We start from the raw sequence: 14,003 nt of genomic DNA on the forward strand, positions 1-14,003 counted from the left end.
AATACAGAGGCTGATGCTCAGAGCTTGCAGAAAACCATTGGACTGAAAGCAGGGTCACCAATGGAGGAGTTAGAGAAAAGACTGAAGGAGCTGAGAGGGTTGCAACCCCATAGGAAGAACAACAATATCAACCAACCAGATCCCCCAAAGCTCCAAGGGACTAAATCACCGACCAAAGAGTACACATGAAGGGATTCATGGTTCTAAGCGCATGTGTAGCAGAGGATTGCCTTGTGGGACATCAATAGGAAGAGAGGCCCTTGGTCCTGTGAAGGCTTGATGCCCCAGTGTAGGGGAATGCCAGGGCTGGGAGGTGGGAGTGGGTGGATGAGTAGGAGAACACATCATAAAAGCAGAGGAAAGGGGATAACATTTGAAATGTAAATAAAGAAAATATCTAATTAAAAATAAAAGGAAAAAAGTGAAAGGAGGGAAGTGGGATTGAGTGTTTGCAAAGAGGAAACCGGGAAGGGGTATAACATTTGAAATCTAAATAAATAAAATAACTATTAAAAACTTTAAAAAAAAGAGTTCATACTTTTCATGAACAAGAGCAAAAAATTATCTTCAGGTCTTTGATCTTCCAAAACCTAATGTTATTTAATAGCTTTTTAGTCTAACATTTTTATTCTACAGTTCACGTATATTCCTTGTGTTGCCTTGTTTCTGCAACTAAAACTGCATAGTTCAGAATTTTGCTCTCTCCAGTGTCCTGGAAAACATAGTAAAACATAGCATTGCGCTAGATAAACAGCTTTTTTCCAAAAAAGTTATGAGATGTTTGTACCAGATTGAAAATAAAAAAGGGGTTTAAAATAAAAGGACACTGCTGGCTATAGGCTTAATGTAAATTGCCTTTATTCTGTTGTGATGTGTCACTCATATTCTTCAGTTACCCAGGACTTTTATCATGAAGGAGTGTCAGATTTCGTCCAAGGCTTTTTCTTGCTCTAATATGATGATGATGTGGTTTGTCTTTCAGTTTGTTTATATGGCATGTTACATATATCATTCTATGTACACTGAACCATCTCTACATCTCTGGATGAAGCTTATTTGAACATGGTGGATTACGTTTTTGGTGTTTTCTTAGATTAGGTGTGCAAATTCTTTATTGAAAAAAATTACACTTATGTTCATAATAAAAATAGACTATCTTTTTTTTTGATTCTTCATGTGTTTTAGGTGTCAGGGTAAATGTGGACTTATAGAAAATTTGAACAGTTTTCTTCGTGTTTCCCTTTTGTGGAATAATTTGATTAGTATTGGTATTAATTCTTCTTTGAAAACCTGGTAACATTTTATGCTTCAACCATCTGACCTTGGGATTTTCTTGGTTGGGACACTTTTCATTATGGCTTCTCTTTCACTGGGGGTCACAGGTTTGTTTAAATCACTTGTCTGAACATTACTTAACTTTGGTAGATGGTATATATCAAGGAAATCATTGTCCACTTCCTTTATATTTTCCAATTTGGTAGAACAGAGGCTTTTAGAGTTATGTCATTATGAGTTTCTTGATTTCTTTGGTGTCTGCTATGCCCTCCTTATTATTTCAAATTATGTTAATTGAGATATTCTCTCTCTGCCTTTTAGTTTCTGTATTCATAGAATTTTTTTTCTTATCATAGGATCCCAAATATCCTAATTTTCTGAATGTTTTATACTCTTCCTTTTTTCAGATGTAATATTTTCATATTTTCTTTTACCCAAGTGTCCAATTTCTTCTATGTTTTTGTCAAAGACAGAGATTCTCTCATTTATCTCTTGCATTCTATTGATGAGCCTTGACTCTGAAATTGCTGTTCCAGTTCCTAAATTTTTCACTTTAAGATTTTACTCAGCTTTTATTTTCTTTCATTTTTTACAATATCACTTTTATTCAAATTAAGCTTTAATCATATGACATCATAGTTTACACTGAATCTCTGAAAATGGGTATCTTGTGTCTTTTTTTGTCATTTATTTATTTATTTATTTATTTATTTATCTTTCTATTTATTTTTTTACACTCCAGATTTTATTGCTCCTCATCCACCCTCTGACTGTTCTACATCCAATACCTCATCTCCACCCCCTGTCTTCTTGAGGATGTCCCCACTGCCCACCCCCTACCAAACTAGACCTCTAAACTCCCAGGGGCCTTCAGTCTCTTGAGGATTATGTGCATCTTCTCTGATTGAGTCCAGCCCAGCAGTCCTCTGCTGTATATGTGTTGGGGACCTCACATCAGCTGGTCTATGCTGCCTGGTTGGTGATCCAGTGTTGGGGTTCCAGGTTATTTGAGACTGCTGGTACTCCTACAGGGTCATTTTCTTTATTGATTTTATGTCCACTAATATGACTTTAACTCTTTTCTTTATGTCATTTCATGGTTACTTGACTTTATTTTTTGAGGTGTGCTTTCATAGGATTTTTTAATGGATCTATTAATATTCTATTTAAGTACCTCCAATATATGCATATTAGCTATTTTGAAGTCTTTGCCTTGTGCTTCATGTATGTTGTAATATAATACTTAGATCCTATTGTGGTGGAGTGCTGAGCTCTAATAGAGACATATTGTTCTGGCTGTTATTGATTGGGTTTTTATACTTGTGTCTAAACAACAGAGTTTGGGATAGTTGTGATTCTAAGTGCTGATATGTGGTACTGCCTTTGTTGGGTGGCTGTTCCACATTTTGTTTGCATTGCTTTTTCTGGTTCTTACAACTGCCCCTTCCAAGAAGGTAAAAAGGTAAATACAACAAGAGAAAAAAAAAACAAAAAACAAAAAAACCAGAAATCAATGTATAGAAAACATTTCATAGTGGAAGTTGATGTGTGTCAAGGTGTCCCATAATATACATTTTTTTTTTGTCCACACATCTTTACTTGAAATGTGAAATGTTCATTGACTTTGCTTTGCATTGCAATGGTCTGGTTTGAGGCTTCTGGCTTTTGCTACAGCATTGATACTTAATCCTCTCTGGAACTCCTCTTGGTTAGTCTGTTGTTGTTTTGTGTTATGGAAAACCTGTAGCTTTGGATCTGAAGGACAGCCCCTTTCACATGCTTCATAGATGATGATTCATAAATGAGGTAGATTTGGGGGTGTTCAAAGGTCCTGGATCAAAGTCCTGGGTCTGGGTCTGGGTGGCAGCTGAGTTGGTCAGTTCATGAGCTCTCCCATACATACACTGCCACGGTGACTTCTTCAGTACTGCCCCAGCTAGTTTACACCCTCGGTAGCTGTCTCACCCTTTTTCTAATTACCAGCTCTATTGCGTTGCCTTGGCAAGGTGCAGGGTAAGCTTATCCAATGCTGCAGCCAGCAGCGGGCAGTGTCAGATCTCCAGCTTTCATTCCCTTGGGCTGGCTCATCCACATCTATTCGACTAGAGTCAGCTTTATTGTGCCCCTAGAGCCAGCTTTATTGTACCACCCAGTCAAGGTGCAGGGACCAATCTCCCTAGTGTTGCAGTTGGTGAGAGGCTAGAAAAGCTCTCCTGCTCTTACACCCTCGGGGCTGACTCATCCTTGTCTTCCCAGCAGTTCTATTGTGTTGCCTTGGTAAGGTGCAGGGTAAGCTTTCTAATGGTACAGCTGGTGAGGGCCAGGACCAACTTTCTTGATGTCATGACCTTGGGGGACTACTGTCAGTGACAAGGATGAGGGAGTTGGAACGTGCCCCCATGCCACCTCACAGCAGCAGAGTGGCTCACCTGGCTTTTTAAATGTGGCTTTGGGGATCAAAATCAAGTTCTCATGCTTGCAAAGCAAGTACTACCTGAAGTTATATTTAATAATATCCCCTTCTTAGTCCTTTTTGTCTTCTAGCAGTTTAATATCTCTGGGCTTATGGTTTTTACTCTTCCAATAGAATGTTTGCATCCAGTTATCTACAAAGTCCTTACAAGTTCTAAGACAAATCCTGAAAGTTAAGGATTTCTGGAGGACTTTCTTTCTTTTTTTCTTTCTCTCTCTCTCTCTCTCTCTCTCTCTCTCTCTTTCTTTCTTTCTTTCTTTCTTTCTTTCTTTCTTTCTTTCTTTTCCTTCTGAAACTGAAGTCATGATATTAAGCTACCTTGCTGTTTTATAAACCTCCAGCAGAGTCAATGGGGTGAGCAAACCATTGCAACAGTCTTGACAGAAAACGCAATTTATCTTCTGATATTCCTCAAGAGGCTGCCTTGCATTCTTCCATGCGATGATTTTGCAGGAATATGGTCTTTGAAGAAAGTGGCTTTTTCTAATTTTAAATAAGGTCAATCCGTTGAGTGAGTATTGATGAACAAGCATTTACTATAACCATGTCTCAGGGAATGCCAATCTGTATCGAACATGTGTCACGCCTAAGAGATTACTTAATTAACCTGCTGCCACTGTCAATGAGAATTCAATGTTGTTTCAAGAAAGTCCCACAGCGTAAGCACATGGAATTGTATTATGTCCACTGTTTGAATTGGTTTGCCAAGACCACAGTATCTTTTAATTTTTTTACTTGACTTATCAAAAACTATATAATTGAAGAAGAACATCTAAATGTTTGGCTTGAATTCTGTAAAATACTAGTACCTATAGTGTTTTGATACTTTGATACTAATATGTTGAAATATTGGAAGAACTCAGGCAAAAGGTTTGGTGGATGCCCTGATTTTGTCACTTTATAGCATGCTGTAACTATTACTCTAATTTTCATTCTGGAACACCAACCCTATACAAATTTTATTTTGTATCAAATCTGTTTTATCTGAAAAATAACTATAAGATATAATATATTCTACTTAAAATATATTTATTATAAATTGATTCATTATTAATATGACAGCATTAAAAATTAAAGGAAAACAGGGTCAGAAAATTCATAAAGTACACTAATATTAAGTACAGGGATTGCCAAGGTTACCCAGAGAAAGATACGGAGCATTTCTTGGGTTCAGGAGATTTCTTTATGCTTGAACTATCTTCTTATGGTAGTTCTTAGGCAACCATTCTGATTTCATGACAAATTTTACAGGATTTTAAAATAATCAATCCATCCAAAGATAAAATAGAAGTCTTCTCTTCCAGGATCTTGTAAAAATGGGGTGAAGAAGAAATATGAATAAATTGCCATCATTCAACAGCAATTTTAAGTTACATATAGCAGTAAGATTAATGACAATATCATGGATTTTGTATTATTTATTCTTTACAAGTATGTTTCTACTTGTTAAGTATATAGTTATTTATAACACATTTACAGTCATATCTCTTACTGCAACTTTGCTGTACATTTTAAATGCCATTGCATTCATTATACAAGTTTCCTTACCCAAAGTCATAAGTGTTTCGGAATAAGTCTGTATTATATTTTCTATTAGTGGGTAATATGCTACCAAAAGTTCAACAGATTAGTTCAACAAATTTATTCCTAACCATTTCCATGTGGTAGGAACCTGAAAGAAAAATAACAAAAGTCCTGTGCTCAGATTTCTCCAGATTAAAAATTAATTGGCCTGAGAATTTTGCCAATTCTAATCTCTTTGACTTTTAAAGGAACTTATGTCATACTGTTGAGTATGATCCCCTTTCTGAATAACTCAAACCAGCATAGAAATCTTATGATACCTACAAAATCTCTTCAATAGTAGAGCATCATAAAGTTCCTATGTTTCAGAAGTAGCATCTCACATACTCAAGTTTACCATTCTAGTCAAGGGGTAGCGATTATACAAGAAGTGTAAGCTACTGGGCCAAAATTTTGAAGGCACTTTCCCCATCATGTGTCAAAAGCCTCAGGTTAAATTATAAAACATAAACTGAACAACTGTCCTACACTTTCAATATTGACTGTGTTGTGCCTTTACATGAAGAGAAATAATTAATTATAGGAATAAAAGACTATTTTAGTTAGCTGAAACTGTTGATTATTGAGTGCTTATTATGCTTCATTATCCAATTTAAAAGTTGGGCATTTCATGAACTAAGAGTCTAGTGCCATAGTTACAGAAGCTTCAACTTGCAGACGTAACTTTAGATCCTGTAGGGGAGTGTGGAGCAAAAAACCACCTTCTTCAGGACCTCATATGTTAATGCTGCTATGTATTGAATTACATACCTGAAGCAAATTTCAACTACATCTTAAGGGTATATAGAATTCAACAATCATATTATCAGAATTACAGTAACAAACAAGTCAACAACTAAAACAGATGCTTTAATCTGGCAAAGAATCAAAACTGTGGCTTGAACTGTAGTACTCTTGATTGTATAGCTGAATTCTATAAAGCAAATTTTTACCATGCCTTGGGATGTTACTATTGGGTAATACTGTACTTTAGTAGCAAAAAGTTTCATTTATAGTCACTGTACATGCATATATGGAAGTGCGTGTTATATCATGTTAGGAATACACTCATTCACTATGCGGAGTCTTTTAACTTCTGGACCTTTGGAAGTAATTCCTTTGCAGTCTTCAAAAGGCAATCTCACCAAAACACATCACAATGATTTTACTTCTTTGCTTGTTTAGAAATCTTAGTGTAGTATTTGTAATCCACCAATAATGTGTGTCTGACATGATGATTAATGAATTTCTTTTGAGAGAGGACTCACCTTCTTTTAATGTATCTTATCTCTGTAAGTTGCCTTAAATTCTCTTTTAAACCAGGCAGAGTATGAATAAGCAAATGCATGAATAAAATTTAGGCAGCCAGTTTTACAAGAAACACTGATGAATTTGCTGTTAGGCCGGGAGCTCTGAAATATGATTTCTTGATGTTCAGCTATCAGTCTTCCTAAGCCAAAGGGAACTGAAACCCTAAATCATTAACTTGGCTTTTGCTGTTGTCAATAGATCCCTCTGGCATTACTTTATAATGCATCAGATCTGAGCTAACTGATATAGATTCTACTCTGCAACCTCCTATCTTTAACTTGAAAAGCAATTGAATGCAAAGAAGGTAAAACGAGTATTTTGAGAAATTAAGGTCCTTCAAAAATGACTTCAGAAGCTGTGTCAGCTCAATGCAGATGAGTGTCTGCTGCCAAAGACTCAGAATATGGTGCATCAGCAGAGCAATGATTGTGACAAATAAATGCAATGGACCTCATACACTCCCATAACTGTAAACACTCTTTTAGATATTTGAAAAATGATGCATTACTTCTCTGTTATGAATATAATGGTTGATTTTTTTTGCAATGTGATGCTATTTGAAAAAGTTCACAGCAACAGCTACAAAAAGTGATGAATGTAACTTAGCAAAGGAAGTAAATTAAAACATGCAACCCTATTAAAATCCCAGAAAGGAAAAAAAGTAAGTATAGGAGCCAGTTATTTAGTAATCTGATTTTTGAAACCAAGAGAGTAGGCTATATACTATGTGAAGTTGGGAGAAAGGGTAGAGGTGCTAGAAAGTAATAAGGGTGGCAATAAAAGGGATGGGAGTGGCCAATGATAGACATGTGAGATGGAGAAGAAGGAATAAAGCAACACTGTAAAACGGCAATAATCTGATGAACAAGACCTGCTGAGAGTTGCCAATCACACACTGATTTTATGTGTGCTATGATAACATGGATTTTAGTGAAGCAGGATGACGAATTGAGACAGTAATAAGATGTTTACTGTTAGTATTTTATTGTGCAAAAATCAAGGAAAGAAACTCATTAAACTAAGAATTTCTAATTAATATATATTTTAAAAAGTCATTGGCTATAAGGAGGTAACCATACAACTCATTCAATCATGTTTATGATACTGATCATTCTCGGTACTGTTTATATTTCAGGAAGTGCCTGCAATAATTTTGTCTGGATGCATTAACAAATGCATGCTGACAGGAGCCTGATATAGCTGTCTCCTTAGAGGTCTGCCAGAGTCTGACATATTCAGAGGCAGATGTTCACAGCTAACCATCGAACTGATCAAGGGGTTCACAATGGAGGAGTTAGAGTGAAGACTGAAGGAACTGAAAGAGATTGAGGTCCCATGAGGAGAGCAACAATACCAACCAACCAGAGCTCCCAGGGTCTAAACTACCAGCCTGGGAGAACACAGGGAGGGACCCATGGCTCCAGCTGTATATGTAAGGGAGGATGGTCGGGCATAGGTGGGAGAGGAGGTCCTTGGTCCCATGAAGGCTGGACACTGTGTGTGTGGGAATTTGAGGGTGGGGAGGTGGGAGTGGGGGGTAGGTACATCCGCAGAGAACCAGGAGGAGGGGCGATAGGATAGGGGGTTCCTGGGTGTCGAGGGGGGGGAGAATGGGGTAAAGGGATAACATCTGAAATGTAAATAAAATATCCAATAAAAATATTGATGCAACTTTAGTAGATTTAGACAGAAATATTTTTTCATATATCAGACATTCACAATTCTTACTTATTACATTCATCTAAAATCAAAAGGTTGTCTTCCTTGATAATAGCGATGATTTACAATTTTAGCATTCTTCTGCAAATGACCATATGCAATCCTAACCATTAACCAAGATCTTTTCATTCTTGGAGATCATATCACCTTCACTTTATGTATCTTTCTTATATACATGTTATGACACTGTGACCTGTGGGCTACACGTATCCTAAAATAGCTCTGAATATGATGCAACACACACATGAGAGATAAAACAAAAAGTGGAATGAGGATATAAAAATTAAAGCTCAACCCAGTGGGATACTTCCTCTAGCAAGACTTCATGTCTTCAAGGTTCCAAAAGTCTCCTTCTATAGCACTACTAACTAGGGTACAAATGTTTACATACATGAGCCTGTACAGGTAATTTCACATCAAACCAAAACACTTCACATCTCTACCAGTCTGGGAATAGGAGATAAGGCCTACCTGGAAGTAAACTTGGCTAAGTAAGTCTTCTTAGACATCATTTCTCTGCGTAGAAAAGAGTACCCTGTATTCTCCCCCCATGGAATGTTTCATGGGCTGGAAAGAAACTCAGAAATAAAAAGTGGTCTGGATCCAGATCCCTTCATCGTCTTCATCTAACCACTGTATCTTTACCAAGATAGTCTAGGAGACAGAAGACTTAGATTTTCTTCCTACTTTGTCCTCACCAAATTTCCCCATGTTAAAGCAAGCAAGGCTAGAACATTAACTGAAAGTTTGTGTTTACACATAAACTATGTTTTTGAAATTAATTTAATTAATTAAGTAACCTCTAATATGTTTTCTGTATGTATCATTCTTTTATGCTAAAATGATCAAAACCATATTTTATAACCACAACAATTTTACAAACACTTTTGCCATTTAAGAACAGAGACTAGAGCATCATAGATATATTATATTTAAATTTCTTTAAATAACATTGCAATTTTATGCATAAGAGCAGCACTGTAGGCTTATAATTCTTTCCATACTGGACAAAATAAATGGAAACACTTATCATACCTACCCAGAATTTTAGTCATATTGCCATAATTTTGACTTGAATAGAAAGTTCTTAGAAGTAATTACCATCTCCAATTTTAAGACCCATGACTGTTAGACCAATTAATTAACAATTTTATTATTAGTAATGTTCTAAGTCAAGAGAAGAATGCTGAGTAACTTAAAATTAAAGTTGAAAAATCAATATATTTTGAGCAAAGCTATCTGTCAATTATGACTCAAAAATACTGGTGATCTACTTAATCATAGTGTTTCAGAAGAGATTTTAGTAACAAAACAGAAATTACAAATTTGTTAGTAAGTTTCATTTTTATAAATGACAAGTTCCCTTTAATATTTTCCATATATTTTGAAAAATTACAGACTTTAAAAATTGTCATAACCTGTCTTGATAGAATATTTATGCTTCTGATAAAGACAAGTGTATTTAACAATATTTCAGTGTCAAATCCAGAGACATAACATAATCAGTTTGAAATACAACATTCTTTTATCACAGACCAAATGATAGAATAAAGGAGAAAATCATTAGCTTTACAGATTATTTCAAGCTATTGAGGCCAAATAGGTTACAATACAGTAACAAATTATAAGGTGGTCATAAAAAGACGATTTGGTCATTGTCAAGCAGAATAAAGATCTTCCAAGTGACATGTGCCTCTAACACATGAAATTTGAGGCTTTGTTTTTAAATATGATGAAAAAAATTTTTAGTCTCTGTTGTATATATGTTTAACATGCTAATTGAGTTAGGTGCAGGCAGCAGAGCTGCAGAGTAGGTGGAAACATGCAAAAGTGGACAAATGGAAGTAACAAAACTCAGTTGGATTAGTGAAGATATCTTCAAATGAGAGTTGCTGATAGCACAATGCTATGGACAATATTGAATTAATACTAATATAAGTTTAAATGCAATTATACTTTATTTCCACTGATAATAGAAGATTAATGGTACATCCAACTCTTTACCATTTAAGCTCATTGTTAAAAATGCAATTCTACAGCTAAGAGGTACACATTTTATAAATGTGGAGTGAATTCAAAGAGCTGCATGTTCTTTCTTTGCAGTCTTTTTTCTCAGCGTTATAGTAAACACATATGGGAGATTATTTGGTTACACCTCTGCTTTTTCACTGCTGTGCGATGCCTGCAGGTAAACTAAGGCAGCATTAATACTGGAGGGATGAATATGTTAATAAAAAGCATTGACCAACATGACACACTGTCAGCATTCAGTTTTTTATATTTAACTATGGCTGGTTTTAAGATTTCACAGCTTAATGAGATTGACATTTTGACTTCAGGAATTTGATAGTCTATTGAAAGAGTTGGACTTGAAAATAAATCAAATTAATATGAAGTTTATAAACATGGATGAATGCTAAGACAGAACCCAGTGTCCAACTCTTGACTCACTGGGTTGAGGAAGACTTTGAAGGAGGCATGGCTTTTCTTAAATTTCTGTTATTAATTGTTAATGGCTTGAAAGTCTATAGATTTTTAAAATTTATTTTATGAGGTTTTGATATACTTACATCATATCTCCATTCTTAGTTCTCTCGCCAAACCCTATTGTATATCACCTCCCAACTCTCTTTCAAATTCATGACCTATTTTCTTTAATTTTTGAGATACACACACACACACACACGCACACACACACACACACAAATTAACTCTTAACCTGTTCCATCTGTATAATGCTACTTGTATGTATGTATGTGTTTACCCATATTGGTATTGGGTAAGAAACTGTTTTGTTCTATTCTGGGTAACACTATTTCTTCTACTCTCAACTTTCCTTAGTACTTAATTGAAATTTCATTTTCATTTTGCCTATGTCACATACCCTTAACTATTTATCCAGTTTTTCATTCATATATACATATACCAAACACAAAAAATATTTATTATTTATGCCCAGATGTTTGAAATACAGTGATAAATTATGTCACTACTTCAAGTTTGCTATATAATATGCATTTTTAATATTGTATACTAAGTCTCTAAAGCAGAGGTCAGTGATGATATTATTATAAAAATCTGCATAAATATGGCCCTATGAGTTGTATTCAAATTCTCTACAAAAAGCTAGCTAATCAAAAAATAGTTTAAATAGTTCCTGCATTGCTCTTAAATTGAGTGTAGAGTGATGAAGATAAGTAGGAGTATGTCTGTGAGTAGATAGCAGTGTTATCATATGTGATGGTTTATATTGATTTTCAATTAGGTAAGATCTAGGATGAGCTCTTAGCATGCTTGTGAAGGATTACCTAGTTTAGATTAGCTTCTAAACATTGGTCAGGAATATCTACATTACGTGAATCAAAGTAAGAAGCCCCATATGCAATGGGTGGCACCATTGTGTGGGCCAGAGTGCTGACTGAGTATAGAGGAGAAATTAATCTGAGCATGCACATTCACCACTCCCATGTCCATTCTATCCCTACAATGTGACCAAGAGTCCCAAGATCCTGACATCCTGCTTTCACTTCCATGACAGTATGCCCTTTAACTGTGAGCCTAAATAGACTTTCTTTAAATTGTTCTTATTGAGGTATTTTATCAGTAACAGGAAAAGTCAGGGATTTAATGAAGAGCTCAGAAAAGAATTGGAAGTGTCTACTACCTGGTCCTTGCAAGAGCATCCGTGATATTGTATTGTACTGAAGGAGATGGAGAAAAATTCAAGTAAGTTGAAAAGTTGATGGGAAATGAGGAACTAAACATTATTCACCCTGTTATAAACCCTGCCAGTGAAGGAAAGAGTTATATGGCTTGTGAGTCGGTAGACATCATGTGATTTACTTCAAATATCTGTTTTCTAGATTTGTTCCTTATAAGGAAGAGTTGATAGACTGGGCCAAATTTGATTGTTCGGGTTTTGCTGTGAGTTTATTATGTCATGTCATTTTAAAATGTGGAAACTTCAACCAAAAGATCTGTTCCATTTCACAGGAGAGAAAACCATCAAGGGAAGCTGTCAAGAAGCATAGAGAAAAGAAATAATAAAAAATGTATCTCAAATAATATCTGAGAAGATTAAAGTTGAAAAGAGTTGTATGTTCATTATCTTAAAATATTAAGACATTTGAAACCATTATATAGATGACAAAATAACATGATATTTCTTTGAAATTGCCTAATTTTAAATCTTTTGTCTTCCTATTTAGTACTCTAAATATACCCGAACTGCCTCCTTCTTTCCTACATTATTCATTGTTACCTACAATCTCTTACTCATCAGGTTATGAGGCTGCACGAACCTTACTAATGTTGACTTTACAGGTAAGACATTGTAGGCATATCTGTGGACAAGCTGCCAGACATTGAGCTAACTGGTATAGTATACCTGTGATACATGCAGTTTTGCTTCCCCCACCCTACTACCTTGGTTCTGGGTATCCATCCAGGGCCTTGCTCATGCTGGCCAAATTGCTTAGCTATAACCACAGTAAATGGAAAATATATTCTACCCCTAACCTTTGTAATTGTAGAGAAATTATTATGTAAATATTAAATGAAAGTCATATCCCAGGTTATTACAGAATGATAGATAAAAGCTGCTTAAATAATTTTAAGGTATCTTTAGCTTAATCTGTAATGGCTTTATTCTTTAACAATGAACTTCAGACTACAGCAACAGATTTCATCACAAGATGAGCTAATTGTTCTAATAATAATGTTTCTCAGCAGGCAGAGGCGAAATACCTGCTAATTTTATTACTTAAGGAGACGATAGACAAAACAAAACAAACAAACAAGGAAACAAATAAACATACACACAAAACAAAGACCCACAATACAGTTAGTTTTTTTCTTTATAGATTCAAGGTAAACTGCCCACTGGCTTTTTTGTTTAATTCATTATAGCAACTGAAAATAAGTATGTGGCAGCAGGGTAGGAACAGAGAGACCAGGGTGGAGATTATGTTACAATTTAGAAATAACTTGTAATAATTAGAGAGCCTGCCTTTAAAAAGGAGTCTCAAGTTTAATTTTAAAAATAATTATTTGTAGAATAAAGTGCTTCACAAAGTATCTTTGTGAATTCTAAGGAATATTCATTAAATCTCAAAGTAGTGCCCCATCTTAATTAATAAAATCATCCTGCAATTAAATATGCTAAAGAGAATATGGGGACAAGACAAGTAATGCATATAAAGGAACCAGGAAAAGAAGAAAAAGAAGAAAGAAGGAACACTCACTATGGAAATAAAAAAGTACCAGATAAAAATTTCAAACAAATATCCTCCCTTGGGCCCTACTTGTTACTTAGCTTCTTTGGGTCCATGAATTATAGCATAGTTACTCTGCACTTTTTGGCTAATATCTGCTTATAAGTAAGTACATATTATACATGGTTTTCAGGAACTAAGTTACCTCAACTGGGATGATATTTTCTAGTTACTTCCATTTGCTTGCAAATTTCATGATGTCTTTGTTATTAATAGCTGAGTAGTATTCTATTGTGTAAATATGCCACATTTTCTTTATCCATTCTTTTGTTGAGGCACATCAACTGTGTTGATTCCAGTTCCTGGAATCTCACTCATAAGGGGAAACAAAAGAGATATCTGAAGTAGATGGAGGGAGTGAACTTGGTGGGAGAAAGGGTGAAGAGAGG

Source organism: Grammomys surdaster, unplaced genomic scaffold, assembly GCF_004785775.1.
Source record: "Grammomys surdaster isolate TR1022 unplaced genomic scaffold, NIH_TR_1.0 264, whole genome shotgun sequence".
NCBI lineage: Eukaryota > Metazoa > Chordata > Mammalia > Rodentia > Muridae > Grammomys > Grammomys surdaster.